This window comes from Canis lupus, chromosome 7, assembly GCF_048164855.1.
Source record: "Canis lupus baileyi chromosome 7, mCanLup2.hap1, whole genome shotgun sequence".
Taxonomy (NCBI): domain Eukaryota; kingdom Metazoa; phylum Chordata; class Mammalia; order Carnivora; family Canidae; genus Canis; species Canis lupus.
The window spans coordinates 27,530,494-27,552,323 of record NC_132844.1 but is presented as its reverse complement, the minus strand read 5'-3'; positions in this window follow the sequence as shown (position 1 = coordinate 27,552,323).

Genomic DNA, 21,830 nt, shown 5'->3' with positions numbered 1-21,830 from the left:
TAATTCTCTGGGTGGTGGGAATACAGGTTACTTTATCTGTTTATTTTTTAATTAAAAAATATACTATTTTTGTTATTTGAGGAAATCTATTCACAAAGCAGTGCTACAAAGAAGTTTGAGGCTAAAGCTACTTGTACTTATTAAAGATGGTTTTCTTAGGCTACGGTACTGATGCTTGCTGTGCACTGCTCAGAAATTCCTCTGGAATCTCTAAAAATATGCATCTCCAACAGGGATTTATGATAATGTCATTTTCTTTTCACTGCAGCTTCAGCAAGAGGGCACATTTAATAATTGTATAGGGTAATGTTAAATTTACCTTTAAAATCATCTTTTGGAATTTGTTTTTTTTTTAAATGCTCCATTTGTGCTTGTTTCATCGAAGTGACAGCTAGCAGTTCAATTTTTAAAATTACAATCACCAGATATAAAAATGAAACATTTAAAACGTGTGAAATTGTACAAAGTTTTACAAGTGTTTATTGATAGATTTAAAAGACCTTTTCCTAAAGTGTTCTTGGGTTTGGAAAACTGGAATCAAGAAGGTATTTGCTTAATGTTCTTCCTGTATGACTTAGTTCATGAGAATTTAAGGGCGACACAAAAACTCCAAGACCTCACCAAGCTTTGCTTCATGGCTTTAAATATAACTCATTCTTGACTATCATAATTAACAGAAAAAATAGTGGAGATGATCACATGCAGTAAATAATCAAAAACTTTTCATTATTATCTTTGAACACATGATATAATTTTTCAACAAATACACTGTATTATACCAAATTTAATTGCCTTAGACTATTGAAAGGATGAGTTTGGGGGGCACATAGAAATATGATAGATATTTGAGAGAAGTCTGTTTAATTTCTAATAATTCTGAGGAGAAGCAAGATAGATCACAGATTTTAAAAAGTTGTGCCATGTTGCCTTGCCAGTTTAGCTCCCAATTTAAATATAAGGATATGATTAACTTGCAGAAATTATTTCTTCTGGAAGAGTGAAAGTTTATGCTCACCCATACGTATTCTGGAAATGGAAAGGCTTTCCCAGACCGTTTCAGTGTGACAGATTTTCTTTAGGTTGAATCAGACCTTTGGGCCAAAGTCCTTTATCAAGCAGTCAACAGTATAGCTTTTCTCAGTCATGAAAAATGATTTTTTTCTCTTTTATAAGCATTTTTGGGAATGGGGGGGTTTCTTCAGGGTTAATTTATAAGTTAGAGGAAGAGTTCTTCCACAAATAGAATGGTTTTGTTTGTTTCCCATACATTAAAAAAAAACAGTAACATGGAGAGTCTCTGAGGTTTTTGTGGAAGAAGCTGAGGAAAAATAACCTGAGTTATGCTTTACTCAAGTAAACAGAAACCAGGGGTGATAAAACATGACATTTTGCTGAGGGAATTCTCTTTTGTAAAGTAGACTCTACATCGAGTGACTCCAAATTCTGATCCCAGACTTGTCACCAACTCGACCCTTCTTCCAACCTCCTTAGTTAAGCAAAACTCCTCCTGGTGACAATTCGGAGCAAACTGTTTAAGTGTAAGAGGTGGATAGTATAAGGGTTTTACTCTGTAGCCTGACGTACAACTATAGCTCCCTGCAAACCTCACAGATTTTTTCCAAGTAGTTCTCTTGCACTTATCTTTACTCCTCCTCCACGGCTGCTTTCCCCTCTTCATTAAAGATTTAAGAGCAGCAAACTATGGAAAGGTGCTCAGATGGCTGAAGTTTTATTAGTTTTGTAAAAGACAGTGTAGCATACTCATGCTCCCAAGCATTACAAATAAAACTAGAAGGCCATTAGCAAAATTAAAGTAAGAAAGGTGGGGAGAACACTACGCTGGGAGTCAGGACACCTATCTTCTTGTATCTTGTCATCCATGAGCCTTGTCATTAAACTGGTGATTTAATGAAATTACTTTTTAAAAAAAATTTTAATGAAATGAAATTTTTTTTTCTGTCTCCATTTCCTTCTCTGAAAGAAAGAAAAGAGTTGTGCTAGCTATGATCTTTCCAGGGTCAGTGGTCTAAGAATCTAAATCTGCTCACAAAACGGTCTTAAAATTTTTATATTTCTTCTTCACTAAGATAATGTTTTATTTTCAGTCAATGATATCAATGTGATTTGCCATGAAACTTGGCAAATCTCTTCATAAAAATATTCTTGCAACCACTTTACAGAGCCTATATGCTAGTACTTCTGACTGCCTCCTGTACAGGAAAGAAAACAAATTTTTCCAAAGATAAGGATGTGTTTATTTTATTTTATTTTTCCAGTGGAACTCATATTATAGAACTTAGTATTAAGCTGTAGTAAATTCATTTCCAACCTCCTAAGGAGGTCACATCGAAATTGAAATCATATAATGTCATTAGTATAAAACAATACAAACTTACTCCATCTATTTGGCTTTCCTCCTTCTTAGAAAAAGCAACTAAAATCAAATATGCTATTTGCAACCATTGTTTTTATACATATTCAAAATCAGTATTAAATATTGGGAATAAAACAATTATTAATTTATTTTTTATTTTTTAAATTTTTTTATTGGAGTTCAATTTGCCAAGATATAGCATAACACCCAGTGCTCATCCCATCAAGTGCCCCGCTCAGTGCCCGTCACCCAGTCACCCCCACCCCCCGCCCACCTCCCTTTCTACCACTCCTTGTTCGTTTCCCAGAGTTAGGAGTCTCATGTTCTGTCTCCTTTTCTGATATTTCCCACTCAATTTTTCTCCTTTCCCCTTTATTCCCTTTCACTATTTTTTATATTCCCCAAATGAATGAGACCATATAATGTTTGCCCTTCTCCGATTGACTTATTTCACTCAGCATGATACCCTCCAGTTCCATCCATGTCGAAGCAAATGGTGGGTATTTGTAATTTCTAATGGCTGAGTAATATTCCATTGTATACATATACCACATCTTCTTTATCCATTCATCAATTATTAATTTCTGATCAAATCCAGGATGTATTTCTATTACCTTCTTCATAGAAAATTTTTGAGCATTTGGATTCTGATTCAGAATCTACCTTTGATGACCAACAACTTCACAAATGTTTTTTCAAATTTGATACATACATATGATACATTTGCATGCATACTATGATCTTTCTGAAATTTGCAGTAATTTTGTAGAAGGCAATTCAACTGTTATTAAATATATTCACATTTTATTTTGAGAATAAAGGAGTTTCTGCTCTTTTTCTAAATGTTATCATTATTGTTATTAAATTATAGGATACCAGATATTTTCTCCAAAAAAGAAATAACTTTACCCTCTTATGATTGTTAAGAAGTCTCAGTTGCTTTAAATACCATATTCTTAACAGATAAGCTGCCCAAAATGTGTTGGGTTATTTTAATAAAATGTATAAAAATTTGAATAGGTTATACAACCAAATTTGATTTGATGCAATAGGTATGTAGTAAGATTCCTATTATGAAAAAAAGTTTTATTTCAGGGATTATGTGGCATACAAAAAGCAAAAGTTGTGGGTTCTACTTTGGTATAGCAAAAAACATATGTGGTTGGAGATCAACCAAGGAAGTCAAAGTAAGTTTGGCACAGGAAGAATTCAATAAGTGCCCAAAATACAGTGTTCTAAAAGTCAAAGAGAGAAGTATGATACCTGGCTGGTTGATCAGATAGGATTCCCTGGAAGAAGTCATTTAAAATTCACTGTTAATACATCCCTTCAGAGACTGCTATGAGGACAAACTACTCCAAATGTCTGAAGGCTGGCTAGGTAAGGACATGTTAGAAACACTGAAATGGACCCAATTTCTCCCCATGTTGATATCTTTAGAACTCTCCCCCCATATCACTTGTTATTGGTTGCACAATCTTTTCCTACAAAGATTCTAACAAAAGCCACTGAGCTTATCTAGTGAAGAGCAGATATGGAGGGACAATAAGAAGCCAGACTAGAAAGGTAAATTGGATCCACACTGTGGAGGGTCCAGGCTTAAGTGTAGAGATAACCCTATGGACAATGGAGAGGCCACTCAACTTTCTGGAGTTGCCCTGTGATCAGTTTTTTTTTTTAATGATTTTAATTAATTAATTAATTAATTAATTAACTTATTTATTTGAGAGAGAGAGGGAGAAGGAGAGACAGAGAGAGAGAGCAGGGGCAGAGGGAGAGAGAGAAACAGACTCTCTACTGAGGAAGGAACCCAACACAGGGCTTGATCCCAGAACCTTGGTATCATGACCTGAGCTGAAGGCAGACCCCCAACTGACTAAGCCACCCAGGCACCCCCGCCCTGTGATCAGCTTTAACATCAAACTGACAGACACATAAATGATGCCATGGCCTGAGGAATGTTCTTGGGGTTCAGAAACAACATGGGAGGCTTTGAATACTGGACCTTGGGTGACAGTGGTGGGAAGAATGGAGAAAAAGGAGAGGAGAAAATCAGTAATCTCAATTAAGTAAGAAATAATTCTCAACTATTTAATACCATAATGGCTCTTAAAAGAGTTTTGGAATTTTCTATTTATGAAAAATATAATCAACAAATTCTCTATAGCTCAGGAGTAACTGAGCAGAAGGCCAAGGAAGGACTAAAGTAATTTTTTTAATTTTCTTAGTTCTTCTTTAAAATTTTCATTAGTTTTGGTGTTAACAATTGGTTGAGAACATATTTTTAAAATAGATTTCACAATGAATTATTTTCTGCTTTTAGAAATAAAAAATACGTTTATTTCTTTAAAAAAAAAAACCATTGTTAGAAGTCATTCTATCAATTCAACTTATTAAGGGGACTCTAGAATTTCCAGCTTCAGAAAATCAAACTTTCAAAACTTTCAAAAGTAATTTGTCTTATATTAGAGTGACATTTGTACTTAATTTTTAGAATTTTAACTATTGAATTAAATGAAATTAATGTTTTACTACTTGTAATTTACTTAACTTTCATGTGATATCTTAAAAATTTCCTAAAAATGTAGATAATCTGAGAATATATTTTGAGAAAGCAAACATGAATCATAAAGGCCTACAGTCAAGAACTTTATGTTTACATGGATTTTCTTTTTACAGCTACACTTATTTTCATATCAAATACACAACTAATCAAACATACCATCAAATACATAAAACAAACCAAGTAGTCCAAGTAAAATTTTAAGTTACTAACTCAACAATAAAATTTTTATTTTATTTTATTTATTTTTTTTTTAATTTTTTTACAGGGGAGGGGGCAGGAAGGGAGGGAGGGGAAGGGGCGGGAGGGGAGGGCAGGCAGCGGCCGGTGCGCCCCCACCCCGCGCGCCCCCACCAAATTTTTATTTTAGATATAGATTTATAGGCTTTGGTAAATTTTCTCTTTCTCAGCCTAAATATCTTATTTACATAGAAAAATTAACAAATGGAACAATAGCGCCTATACAACAAAGCACTAATGCTTTACTGTGTAAGATTCGTCCTGACACAGAAACCAAATTGAACTTTTTAAGATGCAAAGTAAGACACACGATTTTTAAAAAGAGATTAATTATAAGAGTAGCAACAAGTTGAACTCAAAAACCCACTTACAATGTGGCACAATTAACAACTAATGTCCAGTTTTCTCATATAATCACAAAACTGTTTGCTTTACCACAATGCATGCAACATATCCATGTTGTGTGTGTGGAGCCAAAAGGATAAAGGGATTCAGAGGGGTATATATTTGAACAGTAATATTGTAGACTCATTGATAGAATGTCAGGTGACTTAGAGGCAACACTGTCCCACAAGACTGTAAATCAAGAAAATTCTCATTGCTGAGTAATACCAATAGTAATAATGCCTGTTGGAACCCTGAAGGAAAATACTTGGAAGAACCATATTGACTCTGGAGTTGTAATAGTCATCAAAAATAAGTAATATATGTGGTAGTACTGCAGGAAGACTTTTACATCAAGAATTACTTTTGACTACGTAGAGATTTAGTGTTATATTGTTTTACTCAAAAAAAGATGCTTTCAGATATAAATGTCAATCTATAGATCTGAATTACACATATTTTCAAAATTGCAATATAAAAAAGAAAAAAATCCAAGCCTCCACAGTCCCATCTATTTGTAGATTTTTGCAAAAAATACCATAAGAAGCCCCTTTCTCCTGTTTCATATTTAATTACACTGGCTTATAAACTAAAAGAAAAATTGAAAAAAGAAATGGATGTTTTTCACTTTGCAGATTTGTTGAAGTATAGCTTTTGGCCTCAAAATGGCATACTTAATGAAATTGGCAAAGATTATGGGAAAATACATTAATATGTAATGACAAAGCAAAATTTCCAACTTGAGAAAATTATGGTTAAAATAATTTGCTGGCAAAGTGTGATCAATACAATAATTTGGATATTCTAAATAACTAACAAGAAATTCAAATATATTTTTCAGTGAATGAGAAGGAAGAGTTGTTATTAAACATGAATATACTATTTATGTTTAATTTAAAGAGTTTGAATTATTTGAATTCTCTTCCACAGATATGAAGGAATCTGTCAAACAGAGAAAAAGTGATACATATTTACCATTTACCTCCTCCCACTCAAGTGACCAAATTTTCTCACAGACAATTTCTATCAAGAATGTGACAAGTTCATCATAAACAAATCTTGATTAGTATTTATATGTAGCCAATTAAATTAAAAAACTATATAATAAAATGTCATGTACACTAAAGTAAGTTCCATTTTCTTACTTAAAAATTTCAAATGATTTTACTTGGAAGCTGTATACAAATTCAGTATGTAATATCCTCCCTAACATTTGTGTTTTGCATTTCTTAACATATCTATATAGAACAAATGTAATATTTTTTTCTCACCAAGCCCCATGTAGAAAACTCCAAAATCCTCCCCAGTTTAGTTTGATGTGCTGTACAAATACAATCATTTTATGTGTGACTTGAAATGAAAAAGTTTGGGGATAACTGCCCCTCAGAAATGAATTTAACTGATTGCCAAGCAAAGTACGGTAAAGCAATGAAAAATAAGTCCAAGATGGTCCAAAAGTCAAAACTATTACCGAGGAGAAAAATCTGTTGACTTTAGTAAGATTCCTACTATGAAAAAAGTTTTATTTCAGGGACTACGTGGCATACAGAAAGTTTTTCTTATGAATGAGATTTAAAAGAGCTATGAGAAGAAGCATGCCGTCTCCTCAGACTTTAGAGCATAAAGATACTCCAAAAGGTGAGGCACTGATCCCCCTCCAAGTTTCTCCAAAGGGGTTCCTAATGTGCTAATGGTAGAAACCTGTATGGGAGTTAGTTGTGGTTTCTTATAAAGGCCATGTAAAGATTGTCTGAAGCTGTGGTCTGTGACTAAATCTTAGACAACTTGAGAGAGTTTTGATATTTGGGGAAAGAGCTTCAAAGCTTCACTCTTCTGGGCACTATCTGGGAACAGGAAGGGAAGAAGCATGTGTATACTCTTAAAATAATGTGCACCAATAAATCAACATTCATATTAAATTCCTCACCTGAGTGGTGATGCATATCAGAATCTCTGTTAACTGTAGAGACACAAAGAATCTTTTAAAAAAATATACTATTTTAAAATCCCATACAGGAATAGGTCTGAAGTTTTAAATATGTATTCCAATAAGTTGTATTTCTTAGGGCTACTGTACTTTTTATCTCATCTACTATTTGAGGATTTTCCGGGTTCAATATTTTGTGCATCAAATTACTCCATATTCTTGTATGTTTCAGAGGGTCTGAAGAGACAAAATATAATAGTTTCCTTTTGATCTAAAATGGCATTTCCTATATAAGAACAAAAAAACCACAAGAAAGTTTTAAGGCTCCAACAACTAATGTATTCAAAACCTGGGCAGCTTAAAAATGAACATGATTTCCAGTGAAAGATTTCTAAACCTACTGGAAAAGGCTGAGTCAAAAGGAACTTCTACGTGCTTACAAATAATAGCACAACTCCGTGCTGGACAACCTAAGAGTTATTGAAGGCATGAGAATAACTTGTAAAAAGCAATTGTAAACCATTTTGTAAAATATTATTGCCAATCAAATGTTAAATGATGACAACAGAAGTTCTTTAGGGACTGCTAAAAATCACGCACTGTTGGAAGAGGAACTATAAGGGAAAAGGAAAGAAAACAGAGCGGATATAAAGACCTCATAAATTTAAGAGAGAAAAAAAGACAACTGTGAGTGATAAAAGGGAAAGGCTTACCAATTTTATGTCTAATTCCATCAGAATAAATAGCTCATCTTTAATTTCAGGGGACTCAAACCCAATGGGAGAGGCAGTTAATCTCCTAAATATTTATAGAGACAGTTTTTACACTTAAAAGCAAATATAGAAGAAATATGTGCTAATATGTTCCAATACTTAGAAGCTTTATCCTACAACTGAATTACTTTGAGAGAAGTAAGAAGGACTCATCGTTTCTGCATAATCTTACTGAAGAGCTACTATGGAGCAGCTTCTGTGAAAGACAGAAAGACAAGGTGTTCTGCAATCTTTATTATTCACTCAGCGTCTTTGGGGGAAATGCCCTGATAATCAAATTCTATTTCCTAAGAACTGAACTTTATAGAATAATGATAATAATAATAATAATAATAATAATAATAATAATAATAATGAAGAGGAGGAGGAGAAGGTGGAGGAGGAGGAGGAGGGGAAGAAGAAGAAGAAAAAGAAATACCCAACAGAGTACATTTAACTCTTGTCCTTTCCTTTTAGAGCTGCAAAATCAGTTTCATGGAGAATGCTCCTGAAACTGGTATATTTAATCAAACTGCAGAATGAAGAGAGGGTCCTCATGTAAATCAAATGCAGGTTTTGCTGGTTCTGCAGAATGGATTCCCGACTCTTTTACGGCCCCGTTTGACACTTGTATGTTCTTAATTATTGCTGCTTGGCTCTTAGAAAGAGAAAGTGAGGTAAAACATGATTGACAGTTGAATGTTTTCTGACTTAACAATAATGAGTAGCTTTTTCAAAAAAAAAAAGGATTCAAGTAATAGGATTAGGGTCAAAAAATAATTTGATTATCCCTGTTTTGCAGGAGTGTTTTTATCCATTTTGCAGTGGTCATCTTCCAGGCCAGACTTACCACCCATAGCTAAAGAGGGCCAGTTTCTGCAGAATCGGGGGCTCAGCCAGTGTTTATGTCGTGAATTCAATTTCTTCGTGTTTCAGCCAGCTCACTTTGGTCTCCTCTGTAGGGTCTGGGTTATCTTGTTTAGACTTTATATTGGCTACATTAAAGGGTGACTACTGAGTCCTCAGTTCCCACAAGCTATGAAGAAAAAGTGATAAGAAGAAATAGAAGGGAGAATGAAAGCAGCAGATGAGGGTGAGAGAGAAACATAAAGAAAAGAATCAAAAGAGATTTCCTCCTACACAGTCTGCCCCTGAAGAAAACATCTGCCTGAGTGCTTTAGGCTGGAATGATCTGTTAACATAATCCAAACTTACAGGGAGTGGGGAGGGAAGAAGTGTGTACTTTCTGAAAATTGAGAAGCAAAAGTGAATGGATAAAATTATCTTGCTTCTTTAAAAAGCACACTATGTAAATGTCATAGCTAGCAAAGTAACACACGCATGTGCATATATTTAGGCAGAACTACAGAGATCAAGGTTCAGATTTAAAGAAATGTGTGCTAACTGAAAAGCCACTGGTCTACGTTGGGGAGTACCAGGGAGGAGGCAGGGACCGAGGAGAATAAGGCAAGCAGATGTTTCAGCACCATTATCCAATGGAGTAATTTGTTTCTGTTCAGAGATAATCTCAGCCCCTTTTCTTGGACTTACTAGTGCAAAGCTTTGTAGAATTATGAATGAAGTCCTGCCTTAGTCCTCATGGACCTTTTCTGGCTCTGAGCTTCCACATCTCCAGAGTGATCTCTGAGGATCTGAAGCTTGGCCCGTACGGTTTAGGAAGGCTCCACCCCGGCCCTGCCTTGTGACAGGGCTCTGTGTAAGTCACCCTGGGTATGGCTCTGGGATTTGAGGTATTTCTCTGGAGCAAAGGCCATACTTTCTGTGCTTAACAATCAATGGCCCTTTCAATCTGGATGACTATTTTTCATAAAAGAAAAATATTAATCTGATCTCTGAGGAGAAAAATGGATCCATTTAATGAATGAGTGCTAAGGAGAACATGGATTCATGAGTCAGAGGGAATCCATGTGTGCAACAACTGGTCAAATCAATGACAGATTAGCAAAGGAGAATTATACATCAGGGTGGACGTCACGCTGCCTTTAGTCCAGATAGCAGGGGCAGTGACCATGAAAGAGTTTAACTCACAAGATGCAATGCCTCCTAAATTCCAACTATAAAAAACAATGGAGTTATTTGACCGCAGAAAAAATCAAAGGAAAAAAATGCAGATGGGGAACAAATTATTATCTCAAACAACCAAAAATCTTCACTGAATCCAAGGAAAACCCTTTTGAACCATCTGCTTTTCCCTCAGCCCTAGGCTGAGCTCACTAAAGCTCTCCAGAGGAGAGGCTACCCTGGCCACCTTAGGAATCTGCTTCAAGACTTGAAGTTAAAATTGTCTTTATTATATCCAAAGCCACCTTCTCTGTTGCCTTTTCTCTTGACATTCTCAATGAAGACATAACTGCTGGTTCACCAAGCTTTTAATGACAACATATCTTACCCAGAGCCATCAAATCAAACATTTGTCTAAAAAATATTGCCTTAGTATCTATTTTATAGGAACAATAACATTTCAGAAGATAATGACCTCTTTAAACTAGGAAAATTGTTGGTCTCTTCCACAGCTTTTTATTGAGCCAAACACATTCATTCAAGGATGCTATTCATGGGGCTCAGGTATCACAGAGCCCAGGAGAGCATCCTGACTGCACCTAAACTTCAATTTCTGTGTTTGTAGAATAGCTAGTCCACTTTGTTCTCAAAAAGCTGAAGTCTCTCCTGCTTTTGAAGGTTTAAGAATATAACCATAGCTATTGGGTTCCTTATCTTCCAGGTCAAGGAAGTGGGAAGTGAAACCAAAGGGGTAGGGAAGTCTTTATATATGGGAATCTTGGTGATTTCTGGTGAAAAAGGATGGCCGGGATCCCTGGGTGGCGCAGCGGTTTGGAGCCTGCCTTTGGCCCAGGGCACGATCCTGGAGACCCGGGATCGAATCCCACGTCGGGCTCCCGGTGCATGGAGCCTGCTTCTCCCTCTGCCTACGTCTCTGCTTCTCTCTCTCTGTGTGTGTGACTATCATAAATAAAAAAAAAAAAAGGATGGCCAGTGAATTCATTTGAGCTTTAAAGAAAACACTACGAGTCCCCGACGTGGGACTCGATCCCGGGACTCCAGGCTCGCGCCCTGGGCCAAAGGCAGGCGCTAAACCGCTGAGCCACCCAGGGATCCCCTATTCACTTTCTATTGATTAACTCAACCACTTATGTGTCACCCAGAAGTTTACAACTCTCCTAGGTACCCTAGGAACTTATACTCTTGTTAGGGAGTCTGGACTTAGGCTTGAGATACAATGAAAGAAGAATCCAGGAAGATAATTTAATCAAACGTATGCTGATGATTTAGTATACGTGATCTCTCTGTGCTTCCTTATCTGGAAAATAACTCCTTCAACGTTTCCTCTCAGATCCAAACTCATATGCCCAGAAATACTCTTGAGAAGCTTATGTTCTTTTTTTTTCATTTCCAGCACATTTCGACTATATTGACTTACATTCTACTAAATGAGTGCCACCTTATGCTACATTAGAGAACTTCCATACGAATAACTGGTATTAAAATTCACTGAGCATGTAGTATGTGCAAAGTATTGTCTGGAAAAATGTGCAATTAATCACAATCCTATCATTTAGGTATTAGGATTATTCCCATCTTGTACATGAAAATTTGAGGCAGTTTAGTCACCTGTCCAAGTTCACAAAACAAGTAAATCATGGGGCTGGGGATCTAATGTAGGCGGAGTACCTTCCAAGCCCACTAATTTAATCACAATATGGTCATTGTTGACCTTTGCTTAATTATAATTAGGTTAGTTATTTGAAATGATTTGTAAAGAATAGAGGAGATTGGTATGGAATAGGTTTTATCATACCTGATGGTTCACTTAAATTTAGGTGTCGATGAGGTGTCAGGCATTGGATCACATACTGGAGACACAAAGAACAAAATTCAGTCACTCTGCTCATGAATCTCAAAGCCTGGCAAGATCCTCCCAGCTGGAATGAGAACACTGACCAGTGTAGGGGCAAGGCTGCATGACAAGGAGTGTGCAATGGCGAAGTCCTCAGATACCCAACAACAGAGTGTTTCCACAGATGTCTGCTTCAGCAGACTAAATCTTGCAATAATGTAGGCACTCCGACAGATGAGAACTACCCATCTCTTTACAAGCTTGCTGATCATTCCAGAGCTAAAATACAGCTTCTCAAGAATGTTTCGGATTTATACATAGGCCAAGTTGGTGAGTCATAAAAAAGAAGCAGCATCTGTATTCAGTCAACCCAGATGGAATTTACTGGAAGTATGAAAATATTAGGAAAAGTTTCTACCAAAGATGAACAATTATTTCAGCATAATAAAAATTCATTAACAAAGCATTGGGAGCACGGGGATAAGGAAGTAAGGTAGAGATTGGAGCCAAACCAAAGTACAGATGGGTGGTTGCTACAATATGAAGAGGGTCCTTGTGTCAGGAGTAAAGAAAATTAGTGTGAGGTAGTTCATGAGGAGACAGTGAGAACAAAATCATTCCTTCTGTAATCTAATTTTGAATTTTCTATTCTTTATTGCTATCTGGTGATTTACAACAAGAGAGAGGCAATGGAGAAATTGAGAATCATTAGGATGTAATGATGTGTTTCAAAGACAGCCCTAATGAAAAACAGAAATTTTAGAAAATAAAAAACCCCAAATCATATTTGTTTAAAATTTCTAATGATGCTCTGATTCTTTTGAAGTCCACAGAGCTACAGGATGTCTTATACTGGCTGCTGAATTATGATTTAATGTTATGCTGCATTTAGGAGGTTAATATTTATTAACTAATATTGAAAAAATTAATTGTACAAAGTTAAGGAAAAATAGAAAAATGAAAACAAAATAGTGCTCATTAAAATTTACTGTATTGCTGTATGAGAAAAGGAATATGCACATAGTTTCATTTATTCAGCTTGGATAAAATATATGTGAACAAAATACACCATAATGTCAAGAGAGTTATCTCTGTGATGTGACTGCAGGCATTTTTTTCTTTATATTTTGCTCAATCTTATACACAAAAAGTCTGTACAGTGAGGTGGCACTACTTTTATGATTAGAAAAATGTCATGTAATTTTAAAATAAACTTGCATCTATGTCTTAGAAAAAAATGGCCTATATGATGGTAAATTAAATAGCTGTTAGACACCAAGTTATTAGCTGCATATATCCAGAATTTACAAAAAAACAAATCAAACTACACAAAATTAATAGCTTCTTTTTGGCTTGAGCTGTAAGATTCAGCAGATGTTATACTGGAATTTAAGTAAAGGACATAATATGGTCTCCTGAGATTTGACTGACAAAATGAATTTAAATCTGTTAGGATCAGAGAAACTGTACTTGGTTGAAAAACAAGGACTGAAAGTCTATAAACAAAAGGAAATAATGACACAATGAGGGGAGATGCTAAGAGCCCTAGCATCAGTCAACAGTGTGCCCGAGGGAATAAAGGCAGAGCCTATGTAGCACATGGAATATTTAAGATAGAAAAACGTACTGGTGGGAAGTAAAAATGGAAATGCCCACAGGGGAAGCTAATAATTAAGCACCTACTTTGTGCAAAGTGTCATGCTAGGCTCTTCCATTTATTGCTTTCTATGTACACAATAACTGGACAACATAGGAATTCTTTCTAATTAACAAATGAGGAAATTATGAACAACAAGACATTAAATAGGAATACTGACAATACATCGACTTATTTAATTGGCTAAACACTATCTGAAAAAAAGCCTATTGATAGTCAGTATCTCATAAAATAAACAAACCAACAAACCCCAGAAATTCGTGTGCTAAACATTGACAGACATGCGAACAGAAGAAAACCTTTTTTTTTTTAAAGTGTAAGTTTATACTTTAAACTGTAATGAGATACACGGTATGTTGTATCTCATTACAAGATTATTCTAGTAAAGAGAATAAGGTCCATAAAAATACTAAAGAAATGCATGTGGAAGGCTGACTCAATGCTGATTTGGATGAGTCATAACATATATGAAAAGCATAAGCACTTGGGGAAAATGATGTGGCCAGATCTAAACAGGATAAGTAGGATAAGTGGGATAAAAGTAAGGAAGGAAAAAAAATAGGTCAAATATCAACAAAAAACTTTCCAATAAGCAGGAACTATCAAAACCAGAAGATTTGTTCCCAAAGGAAATTTATGATTGTGGAAGATTTAATACTTGAGTGAATAAACATGAAAGAATAACTAATCGAGAACAGTTCTAAATTTTATGCTTCTATAGATTCATTTGTAAATAAACTCTTGAGCAATGATGCCTCATTTATTCATTAGCTTCAGGGAACAAAATGTTCCAGAGAAGCCAGTTCCCCAGATAATGCAAGCCTCACAACAGACACAGATTTCTTTTATTTTTTAATTTCAACCTTTTTAATAGAGAATTATTTAAATTTGGGTTACTCAGATCCTTGCCTTCTTAACATTCCAATACAGAATTACGCTATGAGATGCAGAATTGGATATGGAAATACCTCTGAACAATCGGATCAGGATGACCAGAAGTCCAGCTGTGATCTGGAAGATCTTTTACCACTTTGGTCCTCAGGCTTTTTTTAAAATACGTATCTGTAAACCGGAGTGTAGGAGAAGACACTCTTTAACTCTTTAACATTTCTTCACCTCCATGCTCGAAAGCTGGCCATCTGCCACCTTACTGCACTATAGTATTAGTTGTCTCTACGTTGGATATTTTAGACACCTTTTCAGCCAGTGGACTTCAGCTAAGGCTTTACTTGAGGTGCTATATTTTGTCAGTGAATAGAAGGCATGTACTGGCTAACACTTTTCCTTGATACTCAAATGCTCCTTCACACTGCTTTTGAATCCCTTTCAGATTCACTGGTAGATACCTAAAATTGAGGCCACTAGAAGTCTGATTTCCAGGTAACTGGGACAGACTCTATTCCTATTTGGGGGAAGGTCAAGTCAGAGATGGTAGCTTTTAAGCATTTTCTACGTGTCAGGCTCTACTGAGCACTTTCTATACACATCTCATTTACCCTTCACAATATTCTACAAGACAGACACTGTTACTACTTCTGTTTTGTGGACAAATGAACAGAGATTTGGTAAGAGTGACCAACGCAAACATGTTTCTAATGGTCTTGTATCTGGATTTGAACCAGGCAGTATCATTTTAAGACAGTGTTCTCTTTAAAAAAAAAAAATTTTTTTTTTTTAAGTAGACCCCACGTCCAGTGTGGAGCTCTGTGTGGGGCTTGAACTCAAGACTGTGAGATCAAGACCTGAGCTGAGATCCAGAAGCAGATGCTTAATCCACTGAGCCATCCAAGACCAGTGTTCTTAATCACTAAGTAGTAATTCCTCTGCAAATGCAAAATCATAGGGAGATTAAATTGGAAACTGTGAGTTGAACGTATTCCCAGTTTTCCGCAATTTCATACAATGCACAATTAATATTCTCATACATGTCTCCTCATTTACATGTGCAAATGTTTTTCCATGATAGGTAAAGAGAAGCTGGGTAAAGGGGTAAAGGGGAACCAAGTATTTTAAAGTTATATTTATGATAACCAGAATTGATTTATTAATTTCTTATGTAATGAAACATAGCACACTTTTTAAGGGCTTTACTGAGGTGTAATTAATATATGGTAAGCTGTGTAATTTAATAACTTTAGGCATATGTACATATTTATAAAACCACCACCATACTCAAGATAGTGAACATATATATCAGTCCCAGAAATTTTCTCTTGGTCCAGTACAATTCCTCCTTGCCATCCTCCTGCCCTTCCACTAGGCAACCACTGATTTGATTTCTGTCACTGTAGATTAGTTTACATTTTCTAGAATTTTAAATAAATGGAATCCAACTATCTGTATCCTTTTTGGTCTGGGTCTTTTCACTCAGCATTATTTTGAAATCCATCCATGTTACTGTGTTTATCAATAGTTCATTAATTTTTATCACTAAATAATATTGCAAAGATCTACCAGTTTGTTAAACATTCACCTTGATGAATATTAGACTTGTATCAGTTTTTGGCTATTACAAATAAAGCTACTATGAATGTTTATTTATAAGTCTTTATATGGATAAATATTTTCATTTCTCCTGGGTAAATACTTGGAGTGGAATGGCTGGTTTCTAAGATTTATATATAGATATATATGAATGTATCTCTATCTATAGGCTTTTCACTTAAAAAAAAATAAATTTGCTTGGCAGTTTGGGGAGGAAAAAGGGAGTTTGGAACCTGAGTTCTGATGTTTATTTATAATAAAATACCAGGGAATATCTAAAATATAAAGGATTATAAGTTAAAAAAAGAGAATGTCATATATATATATATATATATATATATATATATATACACACACACACACACATATGAAGCTGTCAAACTTTTCTAAAATGATTGTGCCACTTTACATTCCCAACAGCAATGTATGGGAGTTCCAATTTTGACTTCTTCAACTGTACTTGATATGGTCAGTCTTTTTAATTTTAGCAATTCTAATGAGAACATAGTAGTATTTCATTGTGATTTCAACTTGCATTTCCCTAATAGTAAATGATATTGAATATCTTTTTATGTTCTTTATTGCCTTCAAAATAGCTTACTGGTGAAGAGCCTATTCAAATGTTTCCATTTTTAAAAAAACTCTAAGTTGGTTGTTTATTTTATTGAGTTTTGAGAATTCCTTATGTACTTTAGATAGAAACCCTATAACAAATATATGAGTTGCAAATATTTTTTCCAATTTGTGACTTATTTTTTGGTTCTCTTAATACTATTTTTTGAAAGCAGAATTTTATAATTTTGATACAGTTCTGTTTATCATTTTTGTTTTATATGGATTGTGTTTTTTGGTGTTGTATGCAAGAAAGCTTGCCTAACTCAAAGTCACAGAGATTTTCTCCTGTTTTCCTCCAGAAGTTTTTTAGGTTTAGGTATTGCGTTTAAGTCTACAAGTTTCCTGTACATGGTATGAGATATGGTTTGAAATTAACTTTTAACATGAATTTATTTATTTATTTTTTAAAGATTCCATTTATTTATTCATGAGAGACACAGAGGGAGAGAGAGAGGCAGAGACACAGGCAGAGGGAGAAGCAGGCTCTCTGTGGGGACCCTGCTGCAAGACTTGATCCCAGGACCCCAGGATCACACCCCGAGCCGAAGGCAGATGCTCAACCACTGAGCCACCCAGGTGCCCCTCGCTTGTTAATTTTAATGATCTTTTTAAAGAATCAGCCTTTGACTTCAATACTTTTCTCTATTTTGTTTTCTGGTTTTTATCATGTCATTTTTTACTTTGAATTTAATTTTTTTTTTTTTTTTAGTTTTTTTGAAGTGACAACTAACTCAGTCATTGTTTTGAGAGCTCTCTTATCTAACATAGTCATATTGTTCTGTTTCCTTTCATGTCCAGAATTTTCGACTGGACATTAGACATTGTGAATTTTACCTTGTTGGAAACTGGATATTTTTTAATCCTACAAATACTCTTGAGCTTTGTTTTGAGAGGTAGTTACTTGTAAACAGTTTGATTCTCTAAGATCTTACTTTTTAAGATTTGTTGTGGGGCCACAACATAATTTATTCTAGAGTTAACTATTCTGCACCACTGAGGCAAGAACTTTCTGACTATCCAATGTATTATAAATTCTTAGTTTTTCCAGTCTGACACATGGAAGCAGACACTGCTCCTGGTCCTACATGAGTTCCAGGCACTGTTCCCTTTAATTTTTTAAAAATTTAAATTCAATTTGCCAACACACAGTACATCATTAGTCTCAGATGTAGTGTTCAATAATTTATCAATTGCATATAACCCCCAGTACTCATCAGGGCAAGGCTTTCCCTGGCCTCTGGAAATTTCCTCATAAGCATGTGTTGATCAATATTTTGCTCGGTTGTCAAGGGCAATCCTCTGAAGACCTCTGGAATTCTCTCTCCTCTCCATTACTCTGGTCCATGAACTGTAGCCACCTTTTCTCTCCATATACTCCACTCCATATCCTTGACCCAGGAAGTCTGCCAGGCTCTGCCTGTTTTCCCTCCTCATGCATCACAGACTGGAAACTTTCTCAAGCTCGAAAGCTAGGACAGGGCAGCCAGAGTGGCTCAGCAGTTTAGAGCCACCTTCAGCTCAGGGTGTGATCCTGGAGACCCAGGATCGAGTCCCATGTCAGGCTCCCTGCATGGAGCCTGCTTCTCCCTCTGCCTGTGTCTCTGCCTGCCTCTCTCTTTCTCTGTGTGTGTCTCTCATGAATAAATAAACAAAATCTTGAAGAGAAAAAAAAAAAAAGCTAGGACAATCGTGGGATTCATCTAATCTGTTACTTGTATCAAATGGATCATTCCCTCTACTTGCCTGATGTTCAGTATCTTGAAAACTATTGTCTGATACAAAACTACCTCATGCTAAGGATGAGCAATCATTGTAATTATCTTATTACTATTTATCTGTATTTGGTACCACTCATTCTAGGAGGACTTTAAATTCCTCCTTATTGAGCTCAGATGGGTCCTTGTGACATGTACTAATGAAATCTGAATAGAAGTGTCATTGTCACTTCTGAAAAGAAGTTTTGAGAATCAGCATATGGTTTAGCATGTTTTCTTTTGCCTCTGCTAAAATGACTGCCCCTGTCCCAAATTTAGGTGGCTTTTTCAGCTTGGGTCTCAGTGTGAAATACAACCTCAGATGACCCAGGATAGACTTGAACTTTTTGTTGCAAGCTGTGTAGCTGACCCTGTTTGATACATACCATAAGGAAAAGACTGGTTTTAGTTTCCAGAGCATAAAATAGTTAATTCTATCTAATTCATAGTCTTATTCCATGTCATTTAAATATAACTAGGAAAAAGTCATGATTTCTTTATTTAAAAACTATTCATTGAGTGCCATTCCATGCCAGGACTGTGATAGGCTTTGAGAGCACAAAGACAAGAGAAAAAGATACATTCTCTTCCCTCAAAGATCCACAGTCTAGGGCTGGATGTGTGTGAACAGACATTTAATTGAACGGAATAGGCTTTAATTGTGTGAACCAGGCTTGCTATAAGCGTATAGAGAGCCTTCTTCAACCAGTCTGTGATAGTTCGAGGTTTCCAGGAGAGGAACTGCTGGAATGAGTCTAAAGGAAAATGGGGAGTTGGCCTTGTAGAGAAGGGAGAGAAAAGCATTCCTTGCAAGAAAAGCAGCAACTGAAGTATCTCCCTGGCATGTGCAGGCTTGGAGCATCTGAGGAGCTTCACACTTTTCTAGAGACCAAATAAGAAGTGAGACCAAAAGAATCCTTCTCCCCTTGAGGCATCTCATCAATTCATTTCGCTTCTACAAATTTTAGCAAGTTTGGCACCTGCTAAAGTCAACTAAGATGAGACTCTTCTTTTCTAGAGTCTTAAAGTCTAGATCCTCTAGTGTATGTACTGCTGAAGTGAGCACAAGACTAGACCCTCTATAAGCAACAAAACAGAGCTCTATCTGCCAATCTGTAAGCCTGTAAGGGTATCTAATACAGGCAGAAACAAGGAAGGGCCGACTCTGCCTGGAGGGAAGGAGTGGTATCAAGAAAGATTCCATCTAGGTGGTATATTAGTTTGCTAGGGCTGCCACAACAAAGTACCAATAGCTTAAACCACAGAAATGTATGTCTCACAATTTTGGAGGCTAGACATTCAAGATCAAGATATCAGTAGGATGAGTGTCTTCTGAGAACTTGCTCCTGGCTTACAGATGGCTGCCTTCTCACTGCGTCCTTATGTAGTCTTCTCTGTGTGTGTGCATCCCTGCTGTCTCCCTGTGTGTCCAAATTTCCTTCATTTATAAGGACTCCAGTGAAATTAGATGAACGATCACCCTAATGTCCTCATTCCAACTCAGTTACCTGTTTAAGGGCTCTATCTACAAATACAGTCATGCTCTGAGGTACTGTGAGTTAGGGCTTCAACATATAAACTGGGGGTGGGGGGAACATAATTAAGCCCATAACAGGGGACATGACTAGAGTCTTCACTTGATCAGTAAGTGTTCTCAGGCAGACAAGTCATGCAAAGTAATTCTGGACAGAGGAAACAATGTTAGTAGGGGCAGCAGGGAGGGATGTTGCATCATTCTTAGGACGGTGCATAGAGGAATGGAGGCAGAGAAGATGAGCATGGAGCAGTGAGTAGGGCTTTGCATGTGTAAGTGAAGGCCTTTCCAGTTTTATTCTGTAGAACAGTTGTTTTTATCTTTGACTTTACAATATAATCACTTGGGACTTTGAAAAAACACCAGTATCCCAACCCTGCCCCCAATCACTTCAATCTGAATCTATAGAGATGGTGTTGTAAAATATCTCCCTAGGTGATTCTAAGTGCAGCCCCATGTAGGAGTCACAGCTGTAAAGAGTGAAGATCCCGGGGGCGCCTGGTTGGCTCAGTTTAGCATCTGCCTTAGGCTCAGGTCCTGATCCCAGGGTCCTGGGATAGAGAGCATAGGGCTCTCTGCTCAATGGGAGGCCTGCTTTTCTCTCTCCCCCTGCCTGCTGCTCTGCCTACTTGTGCTCTCTCTCTCTTGCTCTCTCTCTCTCTCTCAAATAAATAAATGAAAACTTAAAAAAAATAAAGGGTGGAGATCTTGGAGCCTAACGAGATGAATATGTGGTTTAGGAAGATCACTCCAACTGCAATAAGAAGGGTGGGCTGGAAGAGTGTAAGCCTGGGGGGCAGAGAGCAGCTTGGGTAGACTGTTGTAAGAGAAGGTGGGGAGTGAACACACACGGGGGCAGGAATAGAGGAGGGACAGTAAGAGATGATAATATGTAGAAAAGAAGGAATCTGATTCCCAACTCAATGTGGGGAATGAGAAAATGGAGGAGTTTGTTGAGATTCTTACATTTTGGGCTCAAGTTATTGAGTGGAGGGAAATTAATTTTATTAATAACAGTAACAACAAAAATGCAGGAAGAAAATAACTTTTTAGCTTAATTTTGGATTTTTTGGGGGCTCGAGTTTCTTGTGATGAAGTACAGGGGGCCCTGGGATATTCAGGTCTTGGCACAGGAAAGAAAGCTAAGTTAAAGACAGATGCTTTGGGGTCATCCGTATAGGAACCATAGTTTAAGCCACGGGAGTGATGAGATAACATGGAGAAGAGGGCTGCAGACAGTCCTCTGGGAATACAAAAGCATGAAGATTGGGAGAACAAAACCAGGGAAAACAGTAACAAAGAAACCAAGAAAAGGGTCACTGGAGGCAAATACCATAGAGAGATAAGGAAATATTGGGACTGACAAGAGCCCACTGGATTCAATAATCAAGAAGGAATTGTTGGTCTTTGCTCCATGGTTTTAGTGAAGCAATGGAGGCCTAAATTTAAAGGTTTTTGGTTTTTGGTTTTTGGTTTTTGTTTGTTTGTTTTAGTAATCCCTACACCCTATGTGAGGCTTGAGCTCATGATTCTGAGATCAAGAGTCTTATGCTTTGCCTACTGAGCCATTGCCAATGGAGGCCTAATTTTAATTGCAGGCTGGTGAACAGATGAGTTGTGGGAGTGGGTTGAGTGAGCATAAAATATTCTTTGATAGAGGAGTATGGGG